The following is a 14,645-nucleotide window of genomic DNA, read 5'->3' as shown; positions in this document are numbered from 1 at the left end:
CAAGTAATAATAATTATATAATAAATTAGTTAATAAGTAATAATCACATATAATAAATTAGTTAATAAGTAATAACGATTAATAATTATATATAATAAATTAGTGAATAAGTAATAAGTAATAATTATATATAATAAATTAATTAATAGGTAATAAGCAATAGTGATTAATAATTATATGGAATAAATTAATTAATAAGTAATAACTATTAATAATTATATAATAAATTAATTGATAAGTAATAATAATTAATAATCATATACAACAAATTAGTTAATAAGAAATAAGTAATAATTATTAATAATTATATGTAATAGATTAATGAGTAATGAGCAATAATAATTAACAATTATATGTAAAAATTAATTAATAAGTAATAAGCAATAATTAATACTTATATATAACAAATTAATAAGTAATAATTATTAATAATTACATGACATTACTAACGAGACATCTACCCGGAACAGAAAGTGGAGCTTTTCAGAGACGGCGGTGACAAGAAGGGAACCTGGTAATGATGAGGGTGGGGGCGGCCACACGTGTGAGCACGTGGACGTGTGCATAGTGTGAGAGCGGGTGTGGATGCACACGCATGTGTGAGAGGTATGCGTCTCGTGTGTGTGCGTGCAACATGCGTGTGTTGCATCAAGGCGGGGGGTTGGTGAGTGATATAGACGCAGGCCCCACACCCAGCGCCTCCCCCACGTCCCCCACGTCTGCCATGCGGTGAGGAGGAGGAAACCCTCAGCTGGAGCCCCAGGCGCTCACATACCTGGGTGGTGTGACTTCCTCACCGTGTCGTCTGCGGCACGGACCGCGGCCCCCGTCCTTCTCGAGCTCAGGAAGGGCAGGCGTGCTCATCCTGGCCACCCAGCTCCTGCTCCCGACACCTGGCATCGCCACACGTCTCCGGGGAGTCAGGACCCCGGGGAGACGGGGCCGTGCTCCTCACAGCAGGACAGTGGACATAGGGCTTCGATATGGAGGGGGCAGCGGACAGCAGTGGGGCCAGCCCGCTGTGAGTGTCTGGAGTCTCCCAGAACCCGGAGCTTTGTGCAAGCTGAGCGAGCTCCTGTGTCCACCCCGGAGCTGCACCATGCGGGTCTCCACGGGAGTGCACACTGCCCAGCTCAGACACACCCTCTCTGTTCACTGTTGGCCATCCTGGGAGGGCCTTCCGTGGACTGGTGACTGTGTCCATGCTCCCTGTGCATCATCCAGCACCAGGACACCCAGGCTGTGACCTGAGGGTGACTGAAGTCTCGTCCAAACTGCCCTGTGTGCTCTACCCGCCTCGGTCCCCTGCCCAGGTTGTCGACGAGGCCGCAGTGGGCATCTCCGAGAATCCACGTGGCTCTGTATCAGCATGCTGTGGCCGAATCACTCAGCAGCCCTCCGAGAGAGCAGATGGTACAGACGGGCTTGGGGACATGCCGCCGCTGTATCTCGACGTGCGTCTCATTTGGAGATACGGTCTTTGCAGATGTAATTAGTGAAGATGAGGTTGTGCTAGGAAGGGCGGGCCCCCAATCCAGTGACTGGTGTCCTTTCAAGAAGAGGGGGATTTGGACACAGACACACATTTCTTTTCTCTGTTGTCTCCTGGAATTCACCCGAACAGGTGGAATTTGGCAACTGGGAAGATTCTGATATTTTCCCCTCTTTTGCCGGCTCTGGCTCAGCCCCAAGGCCAACTTCATCACAGATCTTGCAGAAAGTGATACGATAGTAAGAAAATAATAACAAAAAACGTACACCTATCAGTTAAGCAGTTTACATAAAATAGAGCAATTCCTCACATCCTCAGAAAACCCATGCAAGACGAGATAGGTAACTTGAGTTGTCCTGTATTGATGAAATCAATCAAATTGTTAGCTAAAAGCATTTTTTTTAAAAGAAAACTCCAGGTCCAAACGGTTTTACTGATGAATTCTCTGACACATTTAGTGATAACATATCACAGATTGTACAAAAATTATCAAGAAAACTGGACTTACAAGTCATTTTATGAGAGCAGACTTATCTAGATGCAAAAACAAAGAGAAGACAAGAAAGGTAAACCACAGATGGATCTCCTTTGTGGGCAAAGATGCAAAAACCCTCAACAAAATATCAGCAAATCACATTTAGAAATACATTTTTTAAGGATTTTATTTATTTATTTGTCAGAGAGAGAGAGCATGAGCGGGGAGGAGAGGGAGAAGCAGGGTCCCCTGTGAGCAGGGAGCCCGATGCAGGACTCAATCCCAGGACCCTGAGATCATTAGCTGAGCTGAAGGCAGATGCTTCACCAACTGAGCCACCCAGGCGCCCCCATCACATGTAGAAAAAGCATGACAGATCCTGACCAAGCATGGCTTATGGTGGACATTACTCCGGGCTCCTTCATGACAAGGAATCCAGGTACCCACCTGGTATCAGGTACCCACCCTTTTAACAGGTGGGAGAAAGAAAAACCCACAGGGTCATCTTGATTTGGCAGAGGAAGGCTTTGATAAAATCCACCTGGCACTGATGACCTTCAGCAAGCTCAAAATTGAGGGGGGTTTCTGAATCCCGGGGAGAACACATGCTTTCCCAGCCACGTGTGCGGACGAGGGAAAGGCGTCTGATCTCATCGGTGCAATTCTGCACCGTATGGGGAGTCCTAACCGGGGCTGTGTGATTGTTAGAGAGATAAACACACAGCATTCAGGTTGAAAGGGGAGGAGTAAACAGGGTACGGGGGGGCACCTGGGTGGCGCAGTCGGTTAAGCTTCTAACTCTTGGTTTCAGCTCAGGTCATGATCTCAGGGTCCTGGGATCGAGCCCCACATCCAGCTCATCACTCAGCACGGAGTCGGCTTGAGATTCTCTCTTTGTCCCTCGGCTCCTCTACCTGCTCTCTCTCTCAAATAAATAATTAAATATTTTTTAAAAAAAGAAGTAAACATGGACGTAGGTGGCACCCTCAGAAAGGCAAGGCGGTACCACCCGAATAAAAATTGTATTGTGTGCACGTGCGTGCATGTGTGTGTGTTGGGGGCGGGGGTCAGGCACCTGCCCATCCCTCACCGGGACCAGCTCACTGCCTTCCACTGACCGTCAAACTCTCGGCACCGACACGGGGAGCCCCGTGTTAAAGGACCCGCGGGGACTTGTCCCACCCGCGATTGTATGACTTGAAATAATAGGTCTTCGAATCAAGGACGAGTAGCTACGCAGCAGAAAGCACCCGAGGCGGGGAGCGGATCCCATGTCTGACTTTAAAATCAGGTCGGCAATCAACGGCGGCGAGACCCATCCATGCCAAGCTCTCTTCCCGGCCCCACTTCCTTTATTTTTTCTCCTACATTGGAGCATGCTTGGGACCTAACTGCTCTGTTAAGGTCGTCCGCGCGGAAACGGTTAACAGTGCTTCTAATCCAGAATTGAATCCAACAGTGAGGAGCTGGTTTTCGATATGTCGTCTTAAATGCCAGTCATTAAAAAAACAAACAAACAAACAAAAACAGTAAGAAAGCTTCAGACATTAGTCCCAAATTTCAGCGTGATGTCCTATTACCACCGCGAGGAGCGGCCATAGGTGGAGAAATTAGGAAGAAAATGGTGTCTTCAAAATCTACAGCAAGAAGAGACATTTCCAATTCAAGGGCACTCATCTTAATTTAAAAAAAAAGAAAGAAAGAAAGCCCTTATAGGATGGCAAGTTCTCTTCTTGCATTTGGAGAGGGTAGCGGTTTTAGCGGTGGAGGGCGGGGGCTGTTTGCAGGGGAGAGAGGGGACATAGTTTGGAAGAGCCAAAGTCCAAAGGGTCTATCATGTTCTCAGCAACACAAAGAGGCTGGTCGTCCCCCCCAAGCGGGGACAGATTTCTGGTAAGGCGCCCACCCCAGGACGGCTCATCCCTGTTGTGCCCAAAGCAAAGATCTTCACCAACGACGTTGCCGTGGGCAGATCCTAGCACACCCAGGAGCTGACTTTGCCGGGCACCATGCGGGCCAATACCTACAAGGGTGAAACCAGAGATTTAAAAAGTCCCCCCTATGATCCAGCCTAGTAGCTCCCGCCAGGTTAGGAGCCACCTGAACCCCTCATCCCGGTCCCTCCACGTCTTGGTTGGTTCCAGTCGGTCACAAGGATGGCCAGGTCACCGCTTGGCTGTGCACAAGCCGGTCAACACAAAATGTGGGCTGCCCGTGATGGGTTTTCCCAGTGGGCAATGCTCCCGAGACTTGTCTTCCGGAGCAGGTGCACAGAAGACTTCTTTGTTTCGCTTTAAACATTACCATCTGAGAGTCCCCAGAAATCCATCCCGCTGTGGTCTGAACAGGGAAATGCACCAGGGAAACGGATGGCCCTGGGTTTGTAAGGGAGTAACGGGCTCGTCGGGCACTGTCCCTGCCCCGAGCAAACAATGTGAAAACGGTGACTCTGAGTCTAGCACGGTGGGTACCCAGTCTGGTCCAGGTGCTTTCTGTCCAACACGGAGCGCTGTGTTTGCTGCAGCCCACGGAGCATCCTCGTCCACTGCGATTGAAAAACACCGATCATGGGCATGAGCCTTCTCTTTTACGATGAGCCCATGGATGCAGCTGATATAGTTTTACGAACATAATAAAGTCATCGCGCGTTGGGCAGATTCATGAGGACGTTCAAAATTTTTGGGTTGCAAAAGCAGATAGAATGCCTCAAGAAGCCATAAAAAAAGAAAGAGTAATTTTTCTTTTTTTTTATTTTAATCTCTATCCGTACCGGTCATAGTTTACTGAGGATGGTCAGCACGGCGATATACATCACTGTATGTTTATAGCAATAAAAATCAGATTACGTGGAGCGTGCCCTCACAAACAGAAACCCGTGGAAATTTGGGAAAGGCAGGAACAGTCAGAGGAGATTTAGGATCTTAGGATAAATTACCTTAATATTCCACCACGTTCCCCTCGGACCAACGGATTTTTCAGTTTCCCTTCAAAGTACTTTCATGTGTATTCTCGCTGTTTTGTCGTTTTAATCTTCCTGGAAGGTAAACACGAAGCAAAACGAAACAGATTTTTAAACACCGCCCCCCCAAAAATAAATAAATAAAAAATTTCCCCAGCTTGGTCAAGTGTTTTTTTTTTTGTTTTTTAAGTAAAGCATTTTTTTTTTCCCCTTGGAAGTATGTATTGGATCAAGGACATGTATCAAGAATATACAGAGAGTTCTTGTGACTCCATAATACAACAAATAATCCCATTTTTTAAAAAACTGGGCAAAAGATAGGGAGAAATATTGTCCCAAAGCAGAGCTCCAAATGGCCCAGAAGCAGGTAAGAAGATGCTGCATCGCAGTAGTCATGGGGGAAAATGCGAATTAAAACCCTTTGCCTCGGGGGGCTGACCGGAGGGGCTTCTGCCTGATTAGAAATCCCCACAAGCTCTCCTTGTGCCCCTGGAAGCCCAGACAGCCTGTGGCTGTTTTAGGGGAAATCGGAACCACCCAGCCTCAAGCAATGGGGTCTCAGAACCAATGAAAATATCTCAGAGCTGGCTTGGCAACTTTTTTTTTTTTTGAGAGCTCATTTATTTATTAAAAAATAATATTGTGTTCATATAATTTGAAGGCATTGAATCAAACACTGGGAATAAGGTGGTAGACAAGAAAGACATTGTTCTTGTCCCATGGGTTGCAACTTTGTATCCAATTCTCTTTAAATGCACTGCTCGATAGGTTGACAAATTGAATTTAAATTTTAAAAAAATATTGAGAAAAATAATAAAATGTGCACAGAGGCTTTTCTGCACAACGATGCTGGGACCTTGAAACACGAGAAGCCAGAGCCCCAGGGTTCTTGCTGGGAAGCAGGATCTGCGTTTGAAGTCTCTGGGCTCCAAGTGTGATGAGTGGGGGGCAAGGCCAGGGGTAGGCCGAGGCGGAGATGGGGGGTTGTCCACCAGCCAGGGGATGCCGAGGATGGCCGGCAGCCCCACGTACCTGGGACAGAAGCCCGGCCACAGAGGTGCCCTCGTAGTCTCCGGGAGGACCCAGCTCTGCCCACACGGTGGTTTTGGGCGTCCAGGCTCCGGAGCTGGGAGAGAACACACTTCCATCGTGCTGGGCCACCAAGCGCGGGGACATTTGTTACAGCCGCCCCAGGGCACCGAAGAAGCAGGTGCAATGCACTCAGGTGTTATCGGCACACGGCACGGTCTGGCCGCGTCCGTGTTCACAGCCGCCTGATGGCCACGGAAGAGCATCCAACGAGGGACGCCACGCAATTGCCTCGTGTCCTCCGAGACACTGTGCTTCATGTCTTCATTCAGCTCTGGGTTTATTCCACTTGCTGAAGCCTTACCCGCGTTCTGGGACCTCTGCAGCGTCTGCCTTCGGCTCGGGTCATGGTCCCAGGGTCCTGGGATCAAGTCCCTGCATTGGGCTCCCCGCTCTGCGGGAAGCCTGCTTCTCTCTCTGCCTCCTGATCATGCTCTCTCTCTCTAATAAATGAAATCTTTAAAAAAAAAGTTAAGAAGAATTGCAGCTATATGGTTATGGTGAAGGTTCCATGTCTAAGGCTGAAACTGCGTGTGTGCGCAGGTTGCGTGTATGTGTGTGTGTGATTTCATAAGCTCCCTGTGTCCTTACGTGAGGTCCATCCGGATGGATGACTTTGCTGCCCTCTATGTCTCAGTTTCCCCGCTAACTTGGGTCCCTGTGAGTCGTGATTTCCCTCACGTCCCCTGTGTTTGCTATGGGTGCTGTCCCCAGACTCGGGGAGGTGGTGGGTGCCCGCGTCTAGATCACAGAAGCCGTGGGAGAGGGAACTGGAGAGCCAGGCGGCTCTGCCATGGACGCCTCTCTCCAGCTGGCTTTGGACACTCGGGTTTCGGTGACCACGATGGAGTTCACGAACCCCCGTGCCCCCCCCACCCATGCACGGTTCAGATGCCAGCATCCACAGCACATTACCGTGGGTAACTGGGCAAAGCACGTGCACACACACATGGCGACTTCCACATGAGAAAGGACCTTTCCCCATGCAAGGTGATGGTTGCCCATCAGCTGCTGCACCCCCAGAGCCCCTGAGCTTGCCGTGCCCCAGAACGATCTCCCTCCGAGGGCCGAGAGCTTTCCCACACGATTTGAGAGTTTGAGCGGATTGCTTGGTTCCCAGAACTCCCTGAAGGGGAGATGAATGTTTGCATTTGCCCATTATCTTTAAAGGTAACGCCTGGGCTCTGTGAGATTTCTGGTAAATCTTCGGTGAACGGACCGGAATTTCCAGATGGGCCCCCGTGGACCGAGAGCGACAAGCATGCATCCTGCAGACCCAGCGTAATGAGCCCCACCCCGGACACAGCTTTGGGGACAAGATCGTTGTCAAGCCTGCGTCCTCCTTGACTCGGAGCTGGGGCAAATCCAAGTGGAAATCAAGGCAGGGAGCTGTGGACAAAGACCAGGGGCTGCAACCACGCCGGTGGGTAAGCCCCTACTAACCATTTCACGCATGCTTGGGGACGCTCATGGACCCACCACAAGCCCCCGATGTGTTCCTGACAAGAAGGCATGATCGGGGCTGCTGATGGAGCCAACCCAGGACATAACCCGTAGACGCCCAACCCGGAACCAGCCTGCTCCATGCACATCCCCATACTGCTGCCCACCCACCCCCCGATTCCCCAACACACGCACCTGCCATCAGAGACCACCCTCCAGGGAAGCTCCTTCTGCTGCCTCTGGAGATGGTGGCCCAATCTTGGAAGCCAAGACCTACGGACAAGGGACATGCTCCTGTGAGCAGAAGGGAAATGCACGGCTCCCGCGGGCATCCCGACTGCACCAAGCCCACGTAGCTTTTTTTAAAAAATAAGCTTTAAAATTAAAAAAAAAAAATTCTGTTTTTAGAGTAGTCAGGCTAAGCAGGATGAGAAAGAGGTTGTGAAGATAATTGGATTTCCTGTGACCCCACACTCATTTCCCCTTCCCGTTAACATCTTACACGACTTTAATGCATTTGTTACCATTAATGGACGGACACAGATACATCACTAGTAACTAAAGCCCACACATTACTCACATTTTCTTGGTTTCCCCCAGATATGTCTGTTGTGCACCAGATCTCCATCCAGAATCCCATATTACAATGGGTTGTCTCATGTCCTTGGGCTCCTCTGGGCTGGGACGGTCTCTCTGGCCATCCTTGTATTTGACGACCTTGAGAGTTTTGAGGAGTGCTGGTCAGGGAGTTTGTAGGATGCCCCTCAATTGGGGTTTCTATGATGTTTTACTCCTGGAAAACCGGGTTTGACCGGGCTTATAGGTTCTTGGGTAGGAAATCATTGAGATGAAGTGTCCTTTACATCACCTCGTATCCAGGTGCATCCATCAACCTGATTCATCACTGTTGGCATTGATCACCTGGTTGAGGTGTGTTGATCTGGTTTCTCTGCCATAAGGTTATTCTCTGGAAGGAAGTCACTTTGCCCAGCGCACACGGAAGGCGTGGGGAGATTTGCTCCACCACCCTGAGTCCTGACTATTTAGGTGAATTATTTGGAATTCTTCTCCATGGGAGATATGCCTCTTCTCCCCTGTGTGTTTATCCATTTAACCAACAACCTATATCAGTACGGATTCGTGGTTATTCATTTTACGCTTTGGGTGATAACCTGCTAGCACCTCATTTATTTTGTGCTCAAAATCAAGAGTTTCCAAAGATAGAACCGGATGCCTCAGTCCAAGGCTTGAGGGAGACCAGTCAGATGGAGCGCAGCGTTGCATGAGCCCAGCATCTTGGCACGCTGCGTGTCCCATCTGTTCCCGGGGATGGATAAAGTCATCAGTCCCATGGGGACAGCTCTGTGTCCGTGTGGAAAACCTCATCCACCACGTGGCTGTTTCTCACGGCGCCACGGAGAGACAGATATTCCCGACCTTCCGCAGACGAACAGGTGGGTTGAACACCATCCCGTGTGCACGTCACAGCGGTTTGGGATGACATTCTGGGGCATGTGATACCAGACGAGAGGAGTGGGGTTTTAATTGTGTCTAGGGAATGTCAGCGCTCTGGAGTTCTCATGACTCGACACGGTATGGAAACACCACGTCTTCAGTACTGCTGGGTGGCCGTGTTACCTACAGAATTCAGACGGTGTCACCTGGCCTTCTCAAGGATCTGCCCGTTCCCTTGTCCCAGGCCCCCTCCGTTGGTCATGTCACTCTGTTGTACCCTCAGGGCTGTTTTGAGGGTGCAGAAGAGTGGGTGTGCAGGGAGCTGGGCATCATCGGTTGTTGCCCCAGCTGGACACCCACCCAGAGGGGAGGAGCGGGCTGGCAGCTGTGTTTCCAAGTGCACACCTGAACACTTTCTGTCTTTCGTTTCATCTACAGATACTTTGTTTAATATGCAAGGTAGGGGACAAATGAAGGAAGGTAAAGGGGTGCATTTATGCTCACCTTTCATGTGCACTAAAACTCTCGAGAATGGCAATCAGTAGGATCACAAGGGATGCCACACCCCACATACTGTCTCCAAAGAAAGTGCTCATTCAGATAAAATCCACAAGACTAATTTTTAAAAATATTTTATTTATTTATTTGACAGAGAGATACACAGCGAGAGAGGGAACACAAGCAGGGGGAGTGGGAGAGGGAGAAGCAGGCTTCCCGCGGAGCAGGGAGCCCGAAGCGGGGCTCGATCCCAGGACCCTGGGATCATGACCTGAGCCGAAGGCAGACGCTTAATGATTGAGCCACCCAGGCGCCCAACGATGAGACTAATTTCAACACCGTCTTACAAGCATAACATTTCTGTATAGAAATGAAAGCACTACTTGGGCTTATCTTTAATGCTTCTTACTTGACGTCGTTTTGCTAACGGATAGAAGGGATAAATACTATGAGGCTCCTTCTTTTGCAGTTCACGTTTAATGAGACGTAATTTACACTCAAGAAGAGCCACCCTTTCCGGGGTACAGGTGGGTGGGTTTTGAATGGCGTGGACAGATGCATAACCAGCGCCATGACTGTTACATTTCTATCCCTAGTGTCTTGTTGTTGACAATTTTATTCCTCTACTCTTGGCCACTTTGTATATATAGTATATATACTCAGGTATCTATCTATGTATCTATCTATCTATACATACCCATACTGGAGTATACATTTTATATAAATATAATTCAGATCATTATATATAGTTGTATATATGTGTATATATACATATACAATTATGTTATGTATTTTATATATACATAATTGGGTATACATTATATATATATATATTTGGGTATGTATATAGGAAATAGAGATATATACATACATACACATAGCATAACTATAACTTACTGTGTTCACAAAACACCCTAGACAGGTTGACTCAAACAACAGACATATATTATTATCTCGGTTCTGGAGGCTGGGAATCCGAGATCCAGGCGGGGCTGAGGCTGGTTTCTCCTGAGGCTTCTCTCCTGGGTGTGTAGACCCCGTGTTCTCCCCGTGTCCTCACATGGTCGTCCCTCTGTGCATGTCTGTGTCCTCATCCCCTCTTCTTCTAAAGACCCCCTTCCTATGGGATCAGGGCCCACTTCTGTGATCTCATTTTACCTTGATCCCCTCTCTAGAGACCCCACCTCTGAATCCAGCCCTATTCTGTGATCCTGGGGAATGGCGCTTCAACACATCAATTTTGGGGGTGCATAATTCAGCTCACGGCACTCACATCTTCAAGAGAAAAAGTAATATCATCGTTTCTTAGGAGATGCATGACTTGCACAAGGGCCCTGGCATTCGGAAGCACAGCTGACCAGCTCCAAGGTCAGAGCAGCTGACCAGCTCCAAGGTCAGTGGTTTTTCTCTTGGGCTGGAAAGTCTCCCAGTTGAGCTGCCTCTCCTGTGACCACAGAGATTTGAAGGTTGGATGTGGAGATTGCATTCATATTGTAGAAACTCCACAAGGATAGAGATGTTGGACTGGAATTAAAAAACAAAACAAAACAAGACCACATTGCCTGGGCTCATGATGAATTCAGTGTCGGCTGCCTCGAAATTCACACAGCACTACTTTGGCATGCATTCGCTATCTATTCAGTAATTATTTATCGAGTGCCTGCCTGGATAGGTGAAGGAGAGCCAAAGGTGGCCAGAAGAGGCAGTTTGGGAAGCTTGCACTCAGGATGAAGGGAGGGAATTCCTCCACCGGCGGGTATCATCTGTGGAAGAGAAAACCACATGCTCCATGGACGGGCTTAAAACATCTGCTTTACGGGCATAAAGCGGCTCTGGATCCAATCAAATTAGATCATAATTGATAAATAGGCAGCTTATGATGTCCCAGGAAATATGGCCATAATGCATCGCAGTCCACGCGTTGGGTTGCACTGAGCTGTGGGCGATGGGACGTGAACGTGAGAGAGGTGTGGGTTGCCGTGTGCCCTGACGTTTCAACCTTCCTCCAGAGGGCTTTCATGGAGCACCTAAGCATGCCAGGCAGGGCAGGCGGTGCACAAAAACAGCTCAGCCAATAGACTTCAGTCCCGCCTTCACGGAGCTGAGTGTTTTATGCAGGTGCACGCCCAATGGTCAAGCAAATCAGAACAGGAAAAACTCGATATTTTCCCCCACAGCTTCTACTACTGCCTCTAATCTGTCCTGTTCATCAGATCTTCATGAGTGCTCATATCCATTCGAGTGTCAGCAACCGCCCCCCCACCGCCTCCGCCGTCCTCAACACCCTCGGGCTCTCTATGAATTTCCAATGACTGCTGTCACAATGCACCACAAACCTAGTGGCTTCAAATGACACAAATTTACCACGCAGCAAGGAAGCAGCCATCCGCGAGCCCGGGATGAAACCGAAGCTGCCCACCGCTTCACCGTGCATTTCTAGCCTCCAGGGCAGCAAGAGATAAATTCCCACTGTTTAAGCTCCCAGCCTGCGGTATCTTGTTACAGCAGCCCACGCCGACCGATATGCATGTCTTTATGTTCCGTGGGCTATTGCAAAACCGGACGCAGTCACAGAGAACGGGGAATCACTGATTGATGACAGAGCAGACAGTGATATTAATTTAAGAATGAAATTATACTGAAAATGGTATTTCATGAGTTGTATGAATTTTCTTAGAAGTGGAGTGTGTATTAGGCTCCCCAGAGTGCTCACCACCAAGCCCTGTGATTACTTTTCTTCTCTACCTTCTGCACACACACACAAATATACTCATGCATGTACAAACCCACATATATGCACACGCACACACACCCATGCATACACACATGCATGCACAAGTGTGCACATGCACACATGTAGAGATACACATACACAAATATGCACATGCATGCACAAACACACATACGTGGACACAGACACGCACACACAAACACACACACACACAAATATACATATGCATGCACATACACACATGCTCACACAAATATACACATGCATGCACACATATACATGCACACACATACACACATGCACACACATATGCATGCACAAACACATACGTGCATATGCACATACACCCATGCACACACACATGCATGCATAAGTGTACACATGCACACATGTAGAGATACACATACACAAATATGCACATGCATGCACAAACACACATACGTGGACACAGAGACACACACAAACACACACATACATACACATACACGTGCACATACAAATATACATATGCATGCACATACACACATGCTCACACAAATATACACATGCATGCACACACATTCACACACAAATATACACATGCACAAACACATATGTGCATATGCACATACACTCATGTACACACACAAATACATACATGCACACACATACACACATACAAAGGCACACATACACAAGCACACACGTGTGTGCACACACAGACACACACACTCATAGACATCTTCTGTTACACTCTCATAAGCCTATCTGTAAAAACAATTGCACTACACCTTCTGGAATTTTCAGTAGCATCTTCTGAAATCCTTTCCCCCAGTCCCCTTTTCTTTGAACTGGATTAAACTCTTGCTCTTTGCAGGACTAATTTAAATGTTTGGCATGAAAAACCCAGATGTCTCTCTTTGGTAAATGCTGAGACTGTTCTGCTCACAGCACTGTTGGAAACCAGCTCACGGCCGGCTCTTTGTGCTTTTCAAAGATGCATGTCCTGGCCCATTGGCAGGTCCATGGCAGAGCTCACCCCACGTATTTCCCAGATATCTGTGCAGAAGAAACATTCTATTGAGGAGCATCTCATGTATCCAGGATCAGCCCTGCCCTTTTCTCAGAGCTCCTGGGATTTATTCTGGTCCTCACACACCTTCCTGAACAGCTTACTGCCAATCAAGACCCCCGCTCCCTCAGACACGAGCTGTCATCAAGCCCCAAACCTCACTGCCTGCAACCACTGGAATTTCATTGTGTCAAGAAAGCACCCTAAGCCATTGACCCCCTTTCAAGGATCGGCCGTGCCACATGCAAGGACCATGCAGTGGCAGAAGGGCAAGGCTGAGATGCTATAATGCCCAGTTGGGCTCTGAGCTGACCACTCCATTGCCAGGTGGGCTCTGAAGGTGGGCTGACATTCCCTTTCCCAGGGAGCTTTGCAGGATGATGGTCTGAAAGCGTTTATAACTCATTTAGTGGTGACAATCACGGGATGGCATGGGATGAGGGGTAAAGGATACCACAAGCCAAAGATCTCTTTTCTTTGCTGGACTGACCCAACCAGAGATGGAAAATGTGCATTTTAGAGCAACGTTGGATTTTTAAATACATTTTAACAGCTTTCTCAGACACCCCTCACAATGAGCCAGCTCTTTCCAAACAAATGCTTATCCCCAGTGTTTTCAGCTGGTGCAAAAGAATAGTTTTCATTTAGGTCTATTCTTGAAGGTCACTGCTTTTATCCCCTCCAGAATAGATTAAAAGCAAATCAGATTATGGAAATAGCTGAGCTGCCTTTGGAGGAGTTGGGATGGAGTGTTTAACGTGTGTGCAGGGATGGGGGGTGAGGGGGTAGTTTGCACAGTATGTGGAGCTTGAATGCTACACCGGGATTAGGTTGGGCAGGCACTGAAACCTAAAACAGGAGTGCTTAAAAAGGACATAAGTTTGATTCTCTCAAGTAAAGGTGACCCTGTGGTACATGGTCCAGAGTTGGTGTGCTGGCTGTGTGTCAGGCTCCTCTGAAGCTAGGCTTTTTGCACCTTTCTGCTTCTCCAGCTGTAATAATGGCCCCTGACCTCATGGTCCGGGGTGACGGGCCCCACATTCCAGGAAGCAAATGGGAGGAAGGGAAGTAGGGTAGGGAAGAAAGGGCCAGCTGTGTATGTCTTTGAAGGAAGGTTTCCAGCATGTTGTAGGGCTAGTAGGCAGAGGGGGGAAAAGCTTTGTATTGGGAGGTACTGGGCATGAATGATGGTGCTGTTAATTATTAGTTTTGTGACACTGGGCGAGGCTGGACTTCTGTGAAGCTTAGTTTTCTCTCTTGTAACATGGCAATGATGATGGTGATGATGGTAATGATGATGGTGATGATGCTGGGGATGATGATGATGATGGGGATGATGGTGATGATGCTGGGGATGATGATGATGATGATGATGGTGATGGTGATGGTGGTGGGGGGGATGGTGATGAAGGTGATGGTGGTGATGATGATGGGGATGATGCTGATGATGCT

The 14,645-nt window shown here is 48.2% G+C and overlaps 1 protein-coding gene across 1 annotated transcript in view; it reads right to left on the bottom strand.

Annotated features, from left to right (window-relative positions):
• Positions 1–1,905: 1,905 nt before the first annotated feature.
• Positions 1,906–14,645, bottom strand: part of LOC115944477 (polyprenol dehydrogenase) — a 238,927-nt gene continuing 226,187 nt past the window's right edge. Inside the window, exons 11-13 of the transcript XR_014141435.1 lie at positions 5,959–7,731; positions 4,903–5,001; positions 1,906–4,512 (exon numbers count right to left, since the gene is read on the bottom strand). The gene's annotated coding sequence lies outside the window, so the exon portion shown is untranslated. The remainder of the gene's footprint in view (positions 4,513–4,902; positions 5,002–5,958; positions 7,732–14,645) is intronic.

Source organism: Leptonychotes weddellii, chromosome X, assembly GCF_054177405.1.
Source record: "Leptonychotes weddellii isolate Sample4059 chromosome X, ASM5417740v2, whole genome shotgun sequence".
NCBI classification, from domain to species: Eukaryota; Metazoa; Chordata; class Mammalia; order Carnivora; family Phocidae; genus Leptonychotes; species Leptonychotes weddellii.
This window is presented reverse-complemented; position numbering and strand designations above follow the sequence as displayed.